General features: G+C 39.3%; 1 protein-coding gene across 1 annotated transcript in view; it reads left to right on the top strand.

Annotated features, from left to right (window-relative positions):
- The first annotated feature begins 6,133 nt into the window (after positions 1-6,133).
- The window catches only part of LOC112617081 (glycerol-3-phosphate dehydrogenase, mitochondrial), a 247,945-nt gene continuing 233,705 nt past the window's right edge, over positions 6,134-20,373 (top strand). The window contains exon 1 of the mRNA XM_025373807.1: positions 6,134-6,358. The gene's annotated coding sequence lies outside the window, so the exon portion shown is untranslated. The remainder of the gene's footprint in view (positions 6,359-20,373) is intronic.

Below are 20,373 nucleotides of genomic sequence, written 5' to 3'. Positions count from 1 at the left end.
TTCTGTAGGGCCCGGATGAGCTGGGTTGGAAAGGATTCAGCATATAGATCAGAAAGTGTTTAAAAAAAGAAAGAAAGAAAGAAAGAAAAAGGCCACCCTCAAAACCCCAGACTACAGTTTTCCTCACCAGATTCTAATGGGACGATGTCTCAGTAGCACCGCCAATGTGTGTGTAATTGACTGATCCAGTCAGTAGGGGGCCTGACTCCACAACGTTCAAGAGAATAACACACACACACACACACACACACACACACACACACACACACGCTATTTAAGCTAAACTAAAGAGAAGGCTGCAGGCCCAAATATTAATGTTGTGCTGGAATTCATAAATAACTAAAAATCTTTGATTCTCTTCTATTTTCTCCAAAAGGGAAACAGTTTTAACACATGGGATTAGGGTCACAAAAGATTTTCTTTATTTCTTCCTGCTCATGTTTAACTCACTGTTAGGTCACAGAAGGAAAAAAATCAAACTGGTAATAAAATCTCTCATTTTATCACCAGCAAGTTCAAATTGGCATACAGTTTGGAAAAATGAAACCATGTTTTAAAATCCTATGATTACATGTTTAAATAAATTATAGTTTAGAAGGAGATTCCTGTGGGTATATTTGCTAGTAAATAAGAGAATGCTTTTGTGCACAGAGATTTAATTACACATATAGAATCAAAATGTAGAATTGAACAACCTTTCAGAAAATGTTAAAACGATGCTTTAGGCTAAAAGAAACTGAAATTCTGCATTTATATGACTGCAACCCTTCAAGATTCTTGAACATAAATAGTTCAAGTAAAGTATTTTATAACTCAATTAAAATGACAATAATGGTTTTTTCAGGCCCCCGTAGCTGATATAACTTTAAACTATTGCCATGTATAAATGTGTAAAGTTACCCCACAATGAAGGTTATTTTCTTAACAATTTTTAAAATAAATGGGAGTAAAAATTGCTCCTATCTTCTTTTGAAACCAACTGGAATAAATTAAAAAGCATTACTATTAAGAAACACTATTGGATGACCACAGAAAACATTTAGGGAGGTAATGTTACTATATTACCTTTTATGATATTAACCAACATTAAGTAGAACATATTGGTACATGTAAACATATTTTCATTAAAAATCAACATAAATAATACATATACTCATATCTAAACCAAAGTATTTTATTTTATGCATGGCTAGGCAGATTATATTTAATAAAATTGAGCTTTTGGCATAATTTAGAAAGCAAACATGAATGTAATCCCATAGGATTTTCTATTTTAATGCATGGGAAAGAGGCCTTTAGGGATTTATTTCACCATTCTTCCCAAATGACTTCAGAATAGACCTTACAATGCAGATATAGTGAAACAGACATACCTGTTATGCTGTAAGAGTGGAGGCAACTATAAGATTTTTCGTAATAAAATTACTTAGTAGAACCTATTTTTAGCATTAAAAGACATATTTTAAATTACATTTGGACAAACTCATTCACAGCATTCGTTGCCATTGGGCACTAAGTCACATTACTGATAGAAGAAATACATTTTCACTTTGAAAAAAATCTGTTTCTGAAAATACAAATTAAGTTTTTACTTCTGAAAGTTTTTTTATTGTTTTGCTTTTGCCATTTCATTTGCATTGACAGGATATTAATTGACCAAATTGTTTGTTCCTTTCTCATAGGATGGTTAAAGAACAAATCTATTGCTTTGTTAATATTCACATTTTGGGTAGTTGTAGCTTTTATTCAGTATTTCTCGGCCGATTTTTACCAAAAACCACTTAACACAAATACTTTTAAAATTATTTCTTACTTTGATACAGAACTCAGTACAAGAAATGTGTAAAGATGTGCAGAAAAAAAGAAAACCGCATTCTTTTTTCTAGAAGCATCTTCTTGTAAATTAAAATTATGAAACTGAACATATGGTAAAACCTCATGCCACTCAAACAGTATTTTGCATAATAGAAATCCTTCATTTTTTTGTTAATACTTGACACACAGTTACCATCTCCTAAATACTTGCTTTAAAATTAACCACTTAATATTTTCTTATTTAAGAACTATTTTTAATTAGGTAAAGAAGAATAACTTTGGTTTTAGATTTCATTGCTAATTTTAGTAAACATGGGCATCACTAAAATGTACAAAGTCCTAACAGACAGTGTAAAGATTCTGAAAATAAGTTGCCACATGCTAAGAAAATATCAAATATCTGCAAATTCTAAAAGTAGTTAATACCATTAGTAACACTACCAGTATTAGATAGCATTTATTTAAACTTAGATAAAATACATACATTTTGCAAGTTTTTATATGTAAATCACAGCTGGCTAGTTTTTGTTCTATCTTTTATGATAAAATAACCACTTTTGATTTTTTCCTCAGACTAATTGGTGGATAGAATGTCTCAATTTAATTTACAAAATGAAGGTATTGATAATATTGCAACAGAGACATATATGCCCTTTTCCTCATCATAATTCTGCAATTATCAAGCCTACAATTTTAACACTACAAAAGTAACTTAAAGCAAGGACCCTTATAGTGATAAGTAATAAATCTAATTACCATATCCTTTGAATAGATGTAATATAAATTTCATTGCTCACTTAAAAGTTCTAAAGTTAACAGCATAAACTTGAAGTTGAGTAATTAAGTAATCCTTATATAGACACTTATTAAAGTATTTATACATATTATCTTAAATCTACATCTATCATTTTGCCAATTAAAATTAGGACTTTAATTGCAATTAAGTAATTTAATTGCCAATTGAACAGCAAAATTGCTAAGTGACTAATTTTAATGCCTATTTTAATTACCAATCATGACTGGGGAGGGAGCTAATCAAGTTACATCAAGCAGTACCAGAGTAATGATGTGAAAAAAAAAAAAAAAAAAAAAGGTAGAACAAACATTCAAGGCTACATGCTTCAAAAAAAAGAAACATAAATTAAATAAATGCAAACACAATCCTATAACTGCATAAAATACTGTATTTCAGTATCTCAATACAGAACATGAAAGGAAACAAGATTAATTAAAGAAGCCCCTGTCAATCTTCAAAGTAAGGACAACCAAAGTCAAATTTTATATGGTATTTACATGGCACCCATGCTAACCCAGATAAAAACAAAAGCTGTATACAGCCGAGAATAAAAGGCTGTTTCCTGCTTGGCTGGTTAAATATTTGCAGACTGGCAGTTAAAAAATAAATCTTAAATGAAATACCATAAAAGAGAGAAACAAGTTTCCAAATGCAACAACGTGGATTTTGCATTTGAAAAGCCAACAGGGCAAGTGCAACAGGGCACTATACTCTTTCCTGGTTGTTCCTCTCAGCCACAATCACTTGAATGAAGACTTCTACGAGAGGCCTAATGCCTATCCATAGCTGTCCCATGTTACCTTGAGAAAAACAGACTCCTGGCCAATCTTAAATACTTAGCATGGGGAATATACCTAATTCTAATAGTCTTTCTTCATTCAGTTAGAATAAACATGCACACTCAAGATAAAGGCTGAAAACCAGCAGGCAACCAGAAACACTGGTGAAAATTTTCTTGGACAACACAAACATATTTTCAAAAGTTTTCATAATCAGACTAATTCTCAGATTAGCAATATGGAAGGGCACTATTGAAAGGAGGAGGTGAAGCTGAGAACTCAAAAAACAGAAAGTGATTCCCTGTAGTCAGTAACAATTCTAGTACTTTCTGACTATAGGGTTTCCCTTGGCAGCCAGCCACCTCATTTAGAGTAACAATGGACATCCATCAAATCTTCATTTAAAATAAAAGTCATGCTGCAAGATACATATTCTATTTTCGTTGTCTCATATATATATACACACACACCAAAAATATACCTACCTATGTCTACAAAAGGGTCCAAGATTATTAATGAAATATATGTAAGCCTATAACTTGATGAAAAGCATATCATGCGGCTTGGGATTTTATTTACTAATGGACTTCAATTCTGAAATGAAGCACAGCAGGACTTTCGGCCTGGCTTTTGAAGAAGGAACACTTTAATAATCACTGGGCCTAACAAAAGACTGCAATATCTGTTCATGACAATAACAGCTTTATAAAGCAAGTTCTGTGTGACTGATTAAAGGACACACTCACCGCCTATTCACAAGTCATGGAGATGGAGTCATTATTGACAAGCTCACCATCACTACTGATCATGTTTAAAACACATCGAGTGCTGGTACTACAAAGAGAAATAAAACCTCAGCCATTAAAAGATTTAAAAAACAGCCCCAGAAAACAAGATTACCATAACTTATGTATATCTTAATGTGTTCTGTATAAGATTTTCTCCTATATACACACACAAAAGATCTTATTTGATAATAATTATCAAAGTTATCGAACTAACTCAAGCATTAGGTAACAAATCAGCCACTACAAAAGGGCGGGGGGAAAAGGAGAAGCATTGTCTTATAATTTCACAGTAATTCTGAAAGGACATGATATATAGACAAACTTTCAAAATGTTAACACTTTCTGAAACTTGACATGACTGAAAGTAAATACTTTTTCAGATTGTTCATGCCTATTTTGGGCATTCTGCTAGTCATTAGTTTACATGAATTAATGTTTACATAGTGCCAGAAGCGAAAAGTTTTAAAAGTGTGTCTCTACCTTTCAAATATCCTTTAGTAGGTAAAAGTAAACATAAAGTTTAGAAATTCTAGTAAGTTATTTTACTTTTTTGCCCTTACTGTCTTTCTGTGTGATCTATCTGTATTAGTGAATAGAAAATAAAGGATACAGTAAAAGACAACCAAAGACAACCACGTTTATAATCTGAAAGGCAATCAAAACATTTTATTAGTCACCAGGATATTTAAAAATGACACCTGTGAGATATTGCAGAATCAATCCACTAGGAGAGAAACAGCAACTTAGGTATGCTGTCACTGACATGTTGGGAGGAAAAAGCAAACTACCAGTACCACCATGTACATGATTCAAATTAAGCTACATAAATAGTGAGTGCATGGGGTTGTGGATACAGAAACTGGTTCGCTGAGGAGGTGCTACTTACATTTCCTGCATTTCATATTTCTGAGAACTGTCTTCTGTAATTTCCAAAGTGTAGGAATGGTTGAAGTTTGAAAATAAATGGAGAATTTCAAATAGTTAATGAATAGATTTAGGAGCTATACTGAAACAACTAACAGAAAATACGTTTTCCGGAGTCCTTTAATTTTGTATGCTTAAAAGTATGGTATTCCTGAAGATGGCTAATTCTTGTTGAAGTAACTAGCTCTGGAAGTCCTATTTTCCATTTCTCCACACTTCATCTATTAATCGGTTGACTGGCAATTTCCGACACCACAGTTTTGCTAAACTTTATAAATTTTGCTTCGTCCAGAGGTAGGAGGGGGAGGGAGATGGGCAATACAGAAACAGATTTTACAGCCAGAATATGACAGGGCCCCTCAAACTACAAATAGATGTTGTAGAATTTGAAATGTAGCTCTGTAGCTCAATTTATACCACAGAATTGCGAGATGCTATCTTCCTGTTGTTATAACGTATCAGGTCAAGGGATATAAATTGTACCAGGTAATTCATTTTGCTGTTCAGAGAGTCATTAAGTTCCTCCCAGAATATATGTGATTGATATCCCTGGAGGTGAAAGGCTAAAGGAACCATATGGCAACATGTTGCATTCCGTATGCTATCTGCCCATCCGTGCTTAAGCTGTCATTAGCAACATCTGTACCTTACGGAAATCCAGCTGCGCCGACGACGGCTGACAGAATTGTACTTGGGGGGGAAATCTAGCTTAGCGCCATTAACTTGAGACTTAGAGTCTATCTACCAGGACGGATGGAAGCTTTCACAATTAGACGAGACGACACAAATGCTTTATTAAAGTTTAATTTTGAACTCTCAATTAGCGAAAGTGCATTACAAATCGATTGTAATTTCCTAGAAGGTACAGCAAGTTCTCTGCCTGCCTGCCACGTGAGAGACGCTCCAGAGCAAGCTTCCCCAGCTCCCCGCAGCAGAAAGGGGATGGTTCAGAGCCGGTCTCCGCATCCCAGGAAGTCCCTAAAATCCGCGCCAGCCCCTCCTCCCGCAGGGCGGGGGCGTCCACGGCGCGAACCTGCCAGAGATGTAGGGGGAAGTGTGGGGGGCTGGTCCGCAGCCTTCGAGGGGTGGGGCGACAGGAGGGAGCGGCCGGGGGAGGAGAGGCAGGCAGGCGGGCGGCGGGAGAGGGGCCTGTATTATCTCGGCTTCTCGGGAGGAGCCTCATCTAGTCAGTCACGCAGAAGAAGTTTCTCTTTCGCTCTTCGCGCTACACACCCAGGTTGGCTTCCAGCGCGCAGGCGAGGGGGGCGAAGGAGGGGGGACCGGAGTCCCGGAAGGGCAGCCCGGCGTTCACACCCACCCCTACTCCCCTCCTCCCGACCCAAACAAAGCCCCCGACTCTTAAGTCCAGGATACGTTACCTGCCCGGCGCTCCCGGCCCCTCGGTCACCGCATCCCCAGCTGGACGCGCGTGGTACGGGTCCCGCTCCCCGGGGCTCACAAAGTGGTCGCCCCCGGCTGGATAGATCCCCCTCTCTCGACATACTGGGGTGGTTTTTGGGATAGAGGGAACACGGGAAGTGAAACCGGAGGCTGGGGCAAGGGGAACTTACAGATAAAATAGAAAAAAAAAAAAAAAGCCCACAGGGCCCGGGTCCTGACCGGGGGCGAAAGAGGCCTGTTACCTTTCGGGGGCTCGCGGCCGACAGAGAGGGGAGCCGGGGAGTCGCCCGCCCCCCTCCCCCGGCCCCCGGCGGCGACAGCAGCTGCACACACAGAAGCCCATTGTCGCCGGCGCCCGGCGCGCAGCCCCGCGGACTCGGCCCCGCGGCCAAGCGCGTCAGCGGCCCCGTCAGCCGGGCCGGGCTCCGTGACGCGCGCGCAGCCCGCGCTATAAATAACCAGCCGCCGGGCGGCTCGGGCGGCTTTCCAGTGACGCCGGGGCCGAGGCGCGGGAGGAGGAGGGCGAAAGGAAACAATAAAACCGCCCGCCAGCCTCCCAAGCCTCCCTCCTCCCTTCCCGGGTCGCCCGCGGCCCTTCGCGCCGCGCTTCTCTTTCCCCGCCCCGGCCCGCCCTGCGGGGAGCGCAGCTCGCGGGTGGGAAGGAGCCAGGCGTGCCGGCATCCCCGAGTGCTGCCGGGGCCCCGGGCGGGAGGGGTTTTCCACGCATCCGGGGATGGCGAGGTGGGAACTTGGCGACAAGTTTAGCGAGGGCATCGCTGTGTTCCTTTCTAGTCGAGTTAAAATGACCCGATGCTTTTCCCGCTCCGCCACACACCTATTCTGGTACAGGTCTGATGTGTTTTTGTGGTAGTAAGTCCTCAACCGAAAATAAAAGTGAAAAACCTCTCGTCTGCAAGGTCAGCATTACCTTAGGTTTTTGTGGGGCCAGGCTTGTATTAGTGTTTTCATTCGGGGTGTTGGATTATAGAAAGGGTGCCCCGTGGAAGCAGCGCGGGCATGGGTTCCAGGACCCACGATGTCAGCTCCGGTGCATTTTACAGGTCTTTTTGCCGTAGAACTTAGCGTAGGCCTGAAACACGGCATAAATGAACTTTCTAAAAGTCGATTTTCTCAACGTTAAAGAGATGACGTTTTAACTATGGACTTTAGTAAAGGCTCCCACTTAAAGGGGGCTTTCTCTGTAGGAAAGTATTCATATTTTTGTGGAGACTTTCATTGCTACCTTCCATACTCAGGCAATTCTGTCACACACCCTGACACTTGTCCTACTCATTAAGGTAGCCATATACAACTGGAGGCAGTCTGTTTTCTTGGGACCATCAATTAGTAGACTATAAAACTGTATTTCGTCTTAAGCGAAATGTCTCAGCTATATGAACATGTTTTCTGAGGTGCTGATATAGATATAAATTTGCAGATGCAAGCAAGCTGTTGCAGTGACTTGCATGGGTAGAGTGAGTTACTAGTGTTGGAGGAAGTAGTTCTTAGTTCTCTAGTGAGGCAAAGTGGTATAGTAGATGGTTCTCTGAACTGGGGTTTAGAAGATCAAGAAATTTGAGTTTTAATTATGTCTTCACTGTACTTTTCTGTGCCACCTTGCAGAAACCATGGCCTTTCTCTGCTGCACTTTCTTCATTAAAATTAAGGACTGACAGTTCCTTTTCTACACTAACATTCTAGGATGTTAAAAGATATTGTGTCCAGGGATAAAGTTTTATCAAACAAACATAAGCACCCAGTGTTTCATGGGAGACAGGTAACAAATGTAGATAAATTTGATATTCTGACATTTTAAAATTTTGTACATCTTAAAATATATTAGGGCCACTTCAGGAAAAGAACGAATTAAAATATACCATTAAAACTATTTTAAAAGGAAAAAATAGTTGTCACAGTCTGCCTCATTTACAGGACAGCAGACATATTTACAATCTAATGATGTCACAGGCCCTTTCCAACACCACGTTTTCTCATGTGAGCAAATGGATTATGGGTAGCAAAATGCAATGAGACCACTTTCTCCAATTTTGCTCCCATTTCTGGTTTGTGTAGTTTTTAAAAGGAATGTTTCCGTTGAAAGACACTGAATTGTTTATCACTAAGTGGTGTTATTGAGACAAGGGAAAGTTTTCTGATTTATCTTGTCAGTCAGAATATGCTTTATTCTTTTTTCTTCAGGTTGGTGAACGCAGAAAACATAAAAGTGGCAAAAACAAGTTTAGAGCCAAAACATTTGCTTCACATAGACACCACCAAAGTGTGATCACAACGAAAAGTTAACCAATATTTTTCCAGTTCCAAAAGCACATCTGTCTCTCTTTCCCATAAAATGTTTGATATGTCTGATTTAACTTAGCCTTAAGGTTCTTTCTTCTGCTCCTTATAAAGAGGTATTTTTCTTTCACTGCTATTTCCCTGAAACACTGAACTTCTCTCATAATTTTAAATTAAAGCCTTTTTGCTTACTTCTTATCCCTTTTTAATGTGATCAGTTCCATTTTCCATTATCCCTGCCCTTAAAATTTTAATAGAATGAGAACTAGCATATATTGGCAAAATTTGAAACATGCCCAATTTTAGAGGGGAGGGAGGAAACAAGGTTAGCTTTAGAACCAGTAGAAATACAGTAAAACAACCAGTTTCCTCAAAACAAACAAGACCAAAAAAATCATAATGAAATTTGTGAAATAGGGGACTGAAAATATGGAAGATTTTTTTCTGGATCTCGTTGATAACATAAAGCTTGTTACAATTTTTCAAACATAGTGAATGTTTTAGAATGTGAACATTTCCCAATCTTCTGAAGTTTCTGTCTACCTGAGGTTAAATCCTTTGAAAGACTCCTCTACAGCAACAGTATTGAAGAATTTATTAGAGAAACTACAGTGAACTCTTGCCTTATTACTCAGTTAATCCTGATCTATATTTAGAGAGTGGTGCCAGCCAGGTTGAGGCTTCAAAGGAATGAGCACAAATATTTACCATATCCTGTGCAGTAGAGTTTTGGTGATTGAAATGAAAATTCATCTTGGAAAATATCACTGAAGTTATAGTATAAGCAAATCTCAGCAACCTTCAAATGGATAAATAGAAAGTTAACAAGAAAAGTGATGAGGGATTCTCAGTATTCCAAATGAAAGAAAAGGGACAACTCAGATTTAGGAGTAGGAACCTTGTTCATTTAAAAGGCCAATACATTCAGGCAGGCAGTGTCTTAAAAAGAAGGTTGACTAAATTCAAGAAAATTACAGGGCTCCCAACATCAGTTAAAAATGTGGACATGTACACATATAACCAGCCCTTCTGACAAGGCTGTCCTGATTTTAATGGGTAAATGCCTCAAGCTGCCCAGACTTTGGTATCCCATTGATGGGAGTCACTGCAAACAACTTTGTTGTTCTAGTATAAATTATCAACCTCCAACTAGGATTTGTTAACTATGAATTTTTAAAAATCCTTTGTGTGGGTTTAGGGTCCTAGACTTGTTTGCCCTGGAGTTCATTCCTGGTTCTTCTTTCCCCTCCTCTGGTCCATATCACAGGGACGCTAATCCCTGCAAGCTGCATTTCCAAGCTTCCTTGCCAGCTGGTTGCCAGCTGGGTTTGAATGGGAAGCTGGAGGAGGACAGTGGAGAGCTGGAGGGTGGGAAAAGCTAGGATGTTCCCCGCCACACTGCCACACTCCAGCTCCGGCCAAGTGACCCATGACCTCTGACCCTGTGCCCCGGTATCACAGCCTCTTTCCTTTAATGTTCTATTTTGGAGTCATAGTGGCTTCATCCTTTTGAAAAATAACTGTCCCTTTTTTGGTTTCTTAGCTCTGTTCTCACCTGTTTTACAAATTTATTGAATTAAATTATCCCTATGTTAAATACTCAGAGCAGTTTCTGTTCTGATTGGAGCCTGAATCCATATATCCCTTTGACAGGCATTACTGGACCGTATACATGGAAAATTCAGTCATTCCTTGAATTCCTTTTACTAGGAATTCTTGTTTTAAATGTGCTACTTAGAAGTGCTAATAAAGGATTCAGTCCTTAGAAAAGCAGGATAAAACCTAATACACTTTAAAAAATCAATTTCTCATGGGCATAATATTAAAATTATAAACACAAAATATTACATAACTTCACATAAGTCAGAACAGGGCAAATACATAGCTGAGGCTGAGACATAAATTTCACGCCAATAAGAAGGGTGGCATATAATACCTGTCAAGGCTTAATTTACATCACACATTTGTGAGGCCTACTCATTCACTAGCTTGTTTGCCAATGGTCTCCGCCTCCTCAGATCTTACAAGAGAGAAGGAGAGAGAGAGAAAGAAGAAAACACCTACATTACTAATTTGAAACCTTATTATATATGTGATTCCTTGGAATAATATTTTGAAATCTACATCATGTCCTGTATTTTTCTTCTCCCTATATTTTCTGCTATTGCTTCTCTCCTCCCTCTCTACCCCTGTAAGCAGATCTCCTGCTGGGTGTTCACTGTCCCAAGAAGAGGTAAAAGTAAGTGCATACAAAAATGGTCTATGAATATTTCTGGCTTTGTTTTATAAAATCCTAAATTCTTAAGAAAAAGAATCCAGAGTATCTGGGAGAAGCTTCAAAGGGGAAAATATTTTTCTGAAACTGTAAAAAGGATCTCCATGGGCACGTACAAGGGGACAGAGACAGAATGATTAGGTTTCCTGAGGGAGAAACAAGGAACTAGAAGCTGATATTGGGGAAGTAGCCCAAGAAAGAAGAGGCCCGGGGTAGACTTAACAAAGGAATCCCAAGAGGTTGTGGTTTTAGCATCCAGGTGTGTCACGGGAAGACAAATCATCACACAAATACTACCTAGACCTCACTCATCTGTACTAGAGATTGCACTAGTTCTTCTTTCCATTGACTGGTCTTCACCCCAGGGAGCCAAAGTGACTGGTCAGGACTTGTACGGGAGCCATCAGGAGGGATCTCTGTGTTTCTTTGTTCTCTGTACTTGAACAAATGTAAATTGCCACCACAGGTCACGAGCCTGCTGGAGAACAGTGCCAACACGGAGAAAATGGATCCAAGAGATGAAGATGGAGAAACTGGGTGCTGAAGACCTTTGAGCTATTTTGGAGCTAGACTGATCACTGGACTCTCAAATCATATGAGTAAATTTGTTCTCTTTTAGGTGAAGTTAGCTTGGATTGAATTTTCTGTCATTTGAAATGGAAAGAATCCTAATTAATACACTAGCCTCTAATACCTGTTCAAAGCCTTAGTGGGGCATAGTAAGTACAGAACTTACCTGTTGACCAATATCAGTGCATACACATATGATACCAATTTATTAACTTTACTGCTACTGGGCCAAGGAAAGGGAGTTGTAATATTATCACACATGTGGCATGTCAGAATCAAATTGGAGTACCCACTTTTGTTTAAACTTCTAGGGAGGATGGAACTCTTCTTACCACAGACATATTAAACCCTCTTATCACCACTACAGAAAATTCAGCAGTCAAAGCAGGAGACATGAAACATAAAAGGCTTTGTTCCCTGTATATCTTCCACCGTTTTATTGCTGCACCCCCACCTCTAGCTTTTACTCCTAGTTAACTAATAGTTGTCCGTGCTGCTTCATGCATTAGTACCTCTTCTCTAGCTCTTTTCTTAGGCTGGAATGTACTTCCTAGTACTGTCTACCCTTCTAGGCCCAGCTCAAGTGCCCCAGCCTTTGTGAAATGTCTTGTGTTTTGTTTTCTGTTTTTTGTTTTTTTGAGACACGATCTGGCTCTGTCACCTAAGTTGGAGTGCAGTGGTGCAATCTAGGCTCACCACAACTTCTGCCTCCCAGGCTGAAGCCATCCTCCCACCTCAGCCTCCTGAGTAATGGGACTACAGGCACTCGCCACCACACCCAGCTAATTTTCATATACTTTGTGGTGATGTGGGGTGTCTCACCATGTTGCCCAGGCTGGCCTCGAGCTCCTGGGCTCAAGTGATTCACCCACTTTGGCCTTGCAAACTGCTGGGATTACAGGCATGATCCACCATGTCCGGCCCCCTCTTCTGTGAGACTTTTTGTTTTACCTAACAATGACACAATCCTGCACTTCATACCTCCCACGCACGTACTCTAAAATGGATCATTTACTTGTGTCACACTCTGTACATCCTCCTATTTCCAATTTCTTCTTGTTTATTTCTCTAGCTCTTCTACTACTAGACTGAGCTCCACAAGGGCAGGAATTCTCTCCAACTCATCTTGGAACTTTTAGGGACCTGGCCATTAAGCTATAAATAATTATGCCTAGTGGAAATAATCAAATACATTAAATGAATGGCTCTGGAAGCAGAGAGATTCATACATTTTTATAGGTGGGAACTTAGAATTCACCTAATCCTGTGAGGTAAAATATGTTTCGCAGGAATAGCAAAATTATAGATTCTATAAGAATAAATATTTTAATTTCATCAGAATTCATCACATGATAGCATTCTGTATTTTATACTTGCATAAGTATAGTAATATATCACAAAGTTTAAGAATCCTTATTCTTTAAATTTGTCTGTCTTCTTTTTCTAAGTTAAAGACCTTCTTTCTATTCTCTTTAAGCATTTTATTCTCTATATATGTCAGATTGCTCCCCAGACCTACACACTGTTTATGATTACATAATGTTTTATTATAGCCAAGAACCCAAACATTAGTTCAAATAGTAAATAAATTCAGATACCTTAAAGAGCCGAGCTAAATATAACTGAAAAAAATAACTCTCCACCCATTTTATGTGAACACACACACGTACATACACACACATTCATATCCACGATCTTTAGTAATCCCACAATTTCAACATCTTTGTGTAGGAAGGCAGTTGCTGTCGCATGAAAAGGTTACAGATGGATCCTATTTCTTATAGACCTGAAGGAATCTGGGCACGCTTAGAAGCAGGAGAATGAATATTGTGGAAATAGACAATAATCTGCATGAAAATATATCCAGTTATCTCCATTTAGGATTGACTCAGTTCAAAATATGTTATATTTGGAGAGATATTTTTCTTTTTTAGTGTGAATTATCTTTGGTGATAATTATTTGCCCTTGAGATATATATGTAAGTAGAATCCCATAGATGATCAAGAAGAATTAGGTGGCAAATCTTGATTGCTACCAATGGGCAAGAAATGGAATGAAAACTCTACAGAGACTGTGCTATGAGAGAGTTTTTCTGTAGCATTATTTTAGACTGCCTACCTAAGACTTTGGGAAAGGTATTGCTAAACATAATGTCCTGTGGGTTGCGCTGATTGAGAAAGGGGGCTGGACCCTCCATGAGATAAACTGCCATAAAGTTGTAAAGATACATACCATAGAGAAAAGAGGAAAGATGCTTTTGAAGAGGAAAGTACATACACAATAGTGGACCTTGAGACAAGGAAGCCTGACTAGCAATCAGAGTATACTTTTAAGGGCATCTCTGTGAAAATCTTCAGTTTTTTGCTCTTCTTTAACTACTGGGAAAGTTTTATTTAGTGCAAGGGTCCCCAACCCCCAGGCCACAGACCAAGGCCTAACAGTCCGTGGCCTATTAGGAACCAGGCTGCACAGCAGGAAGTGAGCAGCAGGGAAGCCAGTAAAGCTTCATTTGTATTTACAGCCACTCTCCATTGCTGGCAGTAAGGCCCGAGCTTCACCTCCTGTCAGATCAGCAGCAACATTAGACTCTCATAGGAGCACAAGCCCTATTGTGAACTGTGCATGCGAGAGATCTAGGTTGTGCACTGCTCATGAGATTCTAATGCCTGATGATCTGTCACTGTCTCCCATCATCCCCACATGAGACCATCTAGTTGGAGAAAAACAAGCTCAGGGCCCCCACTGATTCTACATTATGGTGAGTTGTATAATTATTTCATTATATATTACAATGTAATAATAATAGAAATGAAGTGCACGATAAATGTTATGTGCTTGAATCATATGAAACCATCCCCCCGACCCCAGGTCCATGGAAAAATTGTCGTCCATGAAACCAGTCCCTGGTGCCAAAAAGGTGGGGGACTGTTGATTTAGTGGACAGTTTTTACCAACGTAGGGAAGTGTAACCTTCTGCACAATGTTGTGACCCCAATGGCCTACTAGGGAGAATTCTGGCAAGTAGCAGGGAAATGTGCAGCAGCCTGCAGAGGAGCATGGAGGAAAATGTGGACTATAATTGAGCTATGGATGCTCAGATAACTCAGGAGCAGGTGGGGAAAACAAAACACAACAGCAAAAAAAGCAAAAACTTTGTTCTCAAGGGTATCAGAGCTTCCTGTCAATTCTACCTTTAAACACCACCCACACCTGCCACTTCTACCAAAGGGAAAAAAAGTGGCCATTTCTTTCCTCTTCCTTTAACTTTCTTTGTTTCTTACCTGGACTTTGGCAACAATACCTATGTTGCCTCTTTTTTTGTTTTGTTTTGTTTTTTGAGACGGAGTCTCGCTCTGTCGCCCAGGCTGGAGTACAGTGGCGCTATAGTGGCTCACTGCAAACTCCGCCTCCCGCGTTCATGCCATTCTGCTGCCTCAGCCTCTCAAATAGCTGGGACTACAAGGCGCCCACCACCACGCCCGGCTAATTTTTTGTATTTTTAGAGAGACGGGGTTTCACCATGTTAGCCAGGATGGTCTCGATCACCTGACCTCGTGATCCGCCCGCCTCAGCCTCCCAAAGTGCTGGGATTACAGGTGTGAGCCACCACGCCTGGCCCCAACCTATGTTGCCTCTTATCATCAGTCTCTCCCTCCTTGCCCTGGCCTGTGCCTACTGAACACCTTCCTTGTGGTTATCTTTCTAAAGAGCCCTGAGGCCAGTTGCACTGGCTCATACCTATAAATCCCAGCGCTTTGAGGGGCTTAAGAGGGCAGATCACTTGAGCAAGGAATTCTAGATCAGCCTGGGCAACATGGAGAAACCCTCATCTCTACAAAAAATACAAAAATTAGCTGGGCGTGATGGCATGTGCCTGTAGTCCCATTTACATGCTGATGTAGGAGGATTGCTTGAGCCGGGGGTCAAGGCTGCAGTCAGCCGTGATCTCACCACTGCACTCCTGTCTAAGCAACAGAGCAAGACCTTGTCTCAAAAACAAAACAAAATGAAACAAAAACAAAGAGCCCTGGCTCATTTCCATTCCCAGTGTTCTGCCAATACCACCTGTAAAAACTTTTCTGCCTGTTTATTGGCCTCAGTATTTCTATTGAAAGCTGCTCCTCTCGTTTGAAGATTTAGGTATTCAAAGCTAGTGAATTAGGCCTTTTGTAGAACCATTAAAAATGTGTTATTTTGTTCAATTAAGAAGTGCCATTAAAGTCATTTGTCATGCTAAGAGGATTCCATTTAAAGATTTACCCATTTAAAAATTACCGAAGTTTTCAATATTGAGACAGATGGTACCACAGTAAAAGCAGTGATGTCCGTGAAAAGCTATCAATTTTGTTTGGGAAAGTAAATGTTCATATAGTGATCAATAAGGCTTGTAGGATATGCATCTTTAATAATTCTGTAATTCTGTCAGATATTTCTGGTCCTAGATGAATCTGACTGAGGAGAGATGGTAATATGGCATCTGATAGAGAGCATGGTGAGGTTCATGAATGCAAATTTTGGACATAAATGATTTGTTCTGACACATTAGTTGTAGAATTCATGGGCAGGACTCTTCATCTCTGCACCATATCATCATAGTGACATCATGGTCTTTATGGCACACACAGCCCACTTAAATTTCTGAAAAGTAGTTATTTATGGCATTTCCAAAAATCTTCTGTGAAATTAAGTTTATGCCTGAATTTCTAATATACATAATGGACAGAGTTATGAATACATAGAAGAGAAATGAAGAACCTAACAACATCCTCTGTATCCATGCCATTGTAAAGGGACCCAGCCATAGCTTTGAAATCTAATTGGAATTCCTATTATCCCTCTCTTTTCGTATCTCTGGTCTATGTTGATCGAATGGATAGCATAAAGCTGGTATATAGAGTCTTGTCCTCATCTGTATCATAGAGAACTACATGACAGATGTCTTCATAAATATCATTGATATAAGATATCTCCTATATCAACAATGACTTTTAATACATTCAACTTTGGTATTTAGTTTACATGCCTTACATTCAAGAGCTCTTCATCCACTGCTGCCCACATATGCTGACAACTGTTCTGATCCCAGCAGGAGTAACAGATTTTATTTCTTAAGCATTGCAGAACTACGACCAAAGTGTTATTATTAGATGAAAGATCCTCATACTGGCTTTGCAATAGAGAAAAAAGAAAGAATTGAGATGAAAATAATCTAGGCTATTTAAAAATGCCCCACATTTTCAAAATTGTAACTGAATTTGATTTTCAAAGGCAACATATTCAAATGCTCAAAATTCAAATGATACAAAATTGTATACAGATAATAATTTCTTTTTTTTTCCAGGTGTAAATCAATCAATCAATCTATCTATCTATCTATCTATCTATCTATCTATCTATCTATCTATCTCTCTATCTACCTACCTACTTTAAGTTCTAGGGTACATGTGCACAACGTGCAGGTTTGTTACATATGTATACTTGTGCCATGTTGGTGTGCTGCACCCATCAACTCGTCAGCACCCATCAACTCGTCATTTACATCAGGTATAACTCCCAATGCCATCCCTCCCCACTCCCCGCTCCCCATAATAGGCCCCGGTGTGTGATGTTCCCCTTCCAGAGTCCAGGTGATCTCATTGTTCAATTCCCACATATGAGTGAGAACATGCGGTGTTTCGTTTTCTGTTCTTGCGATAGTTTGCTGAGAATGATGGTTTCCAGCTTCATACATGTCCCTACAAAGGATACTAACTCATCCTTTTTTATGGGTGCATAGTATTCCATGGTGTATATGTGCCACATTTTCTTAATCCAGTCTGTCACTGATGGACATTTGGGTTGATTCCAAGTCTTTGCTATTGTGATTAGTGCCGCAATAAACATACGTGTGCATGTGTCTATAGCAGCATGATTTATAATCCTTTGGGTATATACCCAGTAATGGGATGGCTGGGTCATATGGTATTTCTAGTTCTAGATCCTCGAGGAATCGCCATACTGTTTTCCACAATGGTTGAACCAGTTTACAATCCCACCAACAGTGTAAAAGTGTTCCTATTTCTCCACATCCTCCCCAGCACCTGTTGTTTCCTGACTTTTTAATGATTGCCATTCTAACTGGTGTGAGATGGTATCTCATTGTGGTTTCCATTTGCATTTCTCTGATGGCCAGTGATGATGAGCATTTTTTCATGTGCCTGTTGGCTGTATGCATGTCTTCTTTTGAGAAATGTCTATTCATATCCTTTGCCCACTTTTTGATGGGGTTTTTTATTTTTTTCTTGTAAATTTGTTTGAGTTCTTTGTAGTTTCTGGATATTAGCCCTTTGTCAGATGGGTAGATTGCAAAACTTTTCTCCCATTCTGTAGGTTGCCTGTTCACTCTGATGGTAGTTTCTTTTGCTGTCCAGAAGCTCTTTAGTTTAATTAGATTCCATTTGTCAATTATGGCTTTTGTTGCTGTTGCTTTTGGTGTTTTAGACATGAAGTCCTTGCCCATGCCTATGTCCTGAATGGTACTACCTAGGTTTTCTTCTAGGGTTTTTATGGTATTAGGTCTAACATTTAAGTCTCTAATCCATCTTGAATTAATTTTCGTATAAGGAGTAAAGAAAGGATCCAGTTTCAGCTTTCTACTTATGACTAGCCAATTTTCCCAGCACCATTTATTAAATAGGCAATCCTTTCCCCATTTCTTGTTTTTCTCAGGTTTATCAAAGATCAGATGGCTGTAGATGTGTGGTATTATTTCTGAGGGCTCTGTTCTGTTCCATTGGTCTATCTCTCTGTTTTGGTACCAGTACCATGCTGTTTTGGTTACTGTAGCCTTGTAGTACAGTTTTGAAGTCAGGTAGCATGATACCTCCAGCTTTGTTCTTTTGACTCAGGATTGTCTTGACAATGCGGGCTCTTTTTTGGTTCCATATGAACTTTAAAGCAGTTTTTTCCAATTCTGTGAAGAAAGTCATTGGTAGTTTGATGGGGATGGCATTGAATCTATAGATTACCTTGGGCAGTATGGCCATTTTCACGATATTGATTCTTCCTATCCATGAGCATGGAATGTTCTTCCATTTGTTTGTGTCCTCTTTTATTTCACTGAGCAGTGGTTTGTAGTTCTCCTTGAAGAGGTCCTTTACATCCCTTGTAAGTTGGATTCCTAGGTATTTTATTCTCTTTGAAGCAATTATGAACGGAAGTTCATTCATGATTTGGCTCTCTGTTTGTTTATTACTGGTGTATAAGAATGCTTGTGATTTTTGCACATTGATTTTGTATCCTGAGACTTTGCTGAAGTTGCTTATCAGCTTAAGGAGATTTTGGGCTGAGATGATGGGGTTTTCTAAATATACAATCATGTCATCTGCAAATAGGGACAATTTGACTTCTTCTTTTGCTAACTGAATACCCTTTATTTCTTTCTCTTGCCTGATTGCCCTAGCCAGAACTTCCAACACTATGTTGAATAGGAGTGGTGAGAGAGGGCATCCCTGTCACGTGCCAGTTTTCAAAGGGAATGCTTCTAGTTTTTTCCCATTCAGTATGATATTGGCTGTGGGTTTGTCATAAATAGCTCTTATTATTTTGAGATACGGTCCATTAATACCGAATTTATTGAGAGTTTTTAGCATGAAGGGCTGTTGAATTTTGTCAAAGGCCTTTTCTGCATCTATTGAGATAATCATGTGGTTTTTGTCTTTGGTTCTGTTTATATGCTGGATTACGTTTATTGATTTGCATATGTTGAACCAGCCTTGCATCCCAGGGATGAAGCCCACTTGATCATGATGGATAAGCTTTTTGATATGCTGCTGGATTCAGTTTGCCAGTATTTTATCGAGGATTTTTGCATTGATGTTCATCAGGGATATTGGTCTGAAATTCTCTTTTTTTGTTGTGTCTCTGCCAGGCTTTGGTATCAGGATGATGTTGGCCTCATAAAATGAGTTAGGGAGGATTCCTTCTTTTTCTATTGATTGGAATAGTTTCAGAAGGAATGGTACCAGCTCCTCCTTGTACCTCTGGTAGAATTTGGCTGTGAATCTGTCTGGTCCTGGACTTTTTTTGGTTGGTAGTCTATTAATTATTGCCTCAATTTCAGAGCCTGTTTTTGGTCTATTCAGGGATTCAACTTCTTCCTGGTTTAGTCTTGGGAGAGTGTAAGTGTCCAGGAAATTATCCATTTCTTCTAGGTTTTCTAGTTTATTTGCGTAGAGGTGTTTATAGTATTCTACAGAGAATAATTTCTATGGTATCTTTGTTCCCCTGCCATCCAACTCTTTCCAGTCTAAACCAATGTTATACAATGCTTGTATTTTCTCACAGAGATAGTCTGTGTATATAGAAGCACATATATGCTTGAGTATGTATCTTGTCTATTTTCTTTTAAAACTTCTCTTGGGGATAGTATAAGCACATAAAGAGCTTTTAAATTTTTTTCTGGTTACATACTCTTCCATTGCAAGAATGTACATAATATATTTCAGTACCAAGTAGATGGACACTTAAGTTGTTTCCAATCTTTTGCTAGGACAAAGGTATCCTTGCACCTATATCCTTTTGCTTATGGGTAGGTATATTTTTGGAATACCTTCTTAGAAATAAAATATGTTATTAGTTACGTATTGTCATTTTTAAGGAAAGTCTTTTATTCCTTTTTAACTGTGATTTTGAAAATTCAGAGAGATAAAAGGATAAAATTTGGAAAAATCAGTCTTCCTCATACTCCT

Source organism: Theropithecus gelada, unplaced genomic scaffold (genome assembly GCF_003255815.1).
Source record: "Theropithecus gelada isolate Dixy unplaced genomic scaffold, Tgel_1.0 HiC_scaffold_15876, whole genome shotgun sequence".
Taxonomy (NCBI): Eukaryota; Metazoa; Chordata; class Mammalia; order Primates; family Cercopithecidae; genus Theropithecus; species Theropithecus gelada.
The sequence above is the reverse complement of the archived record's forward strand: the minus strand, read 5'-3'. Positions and strand labels throughout refer to the sequence as shown.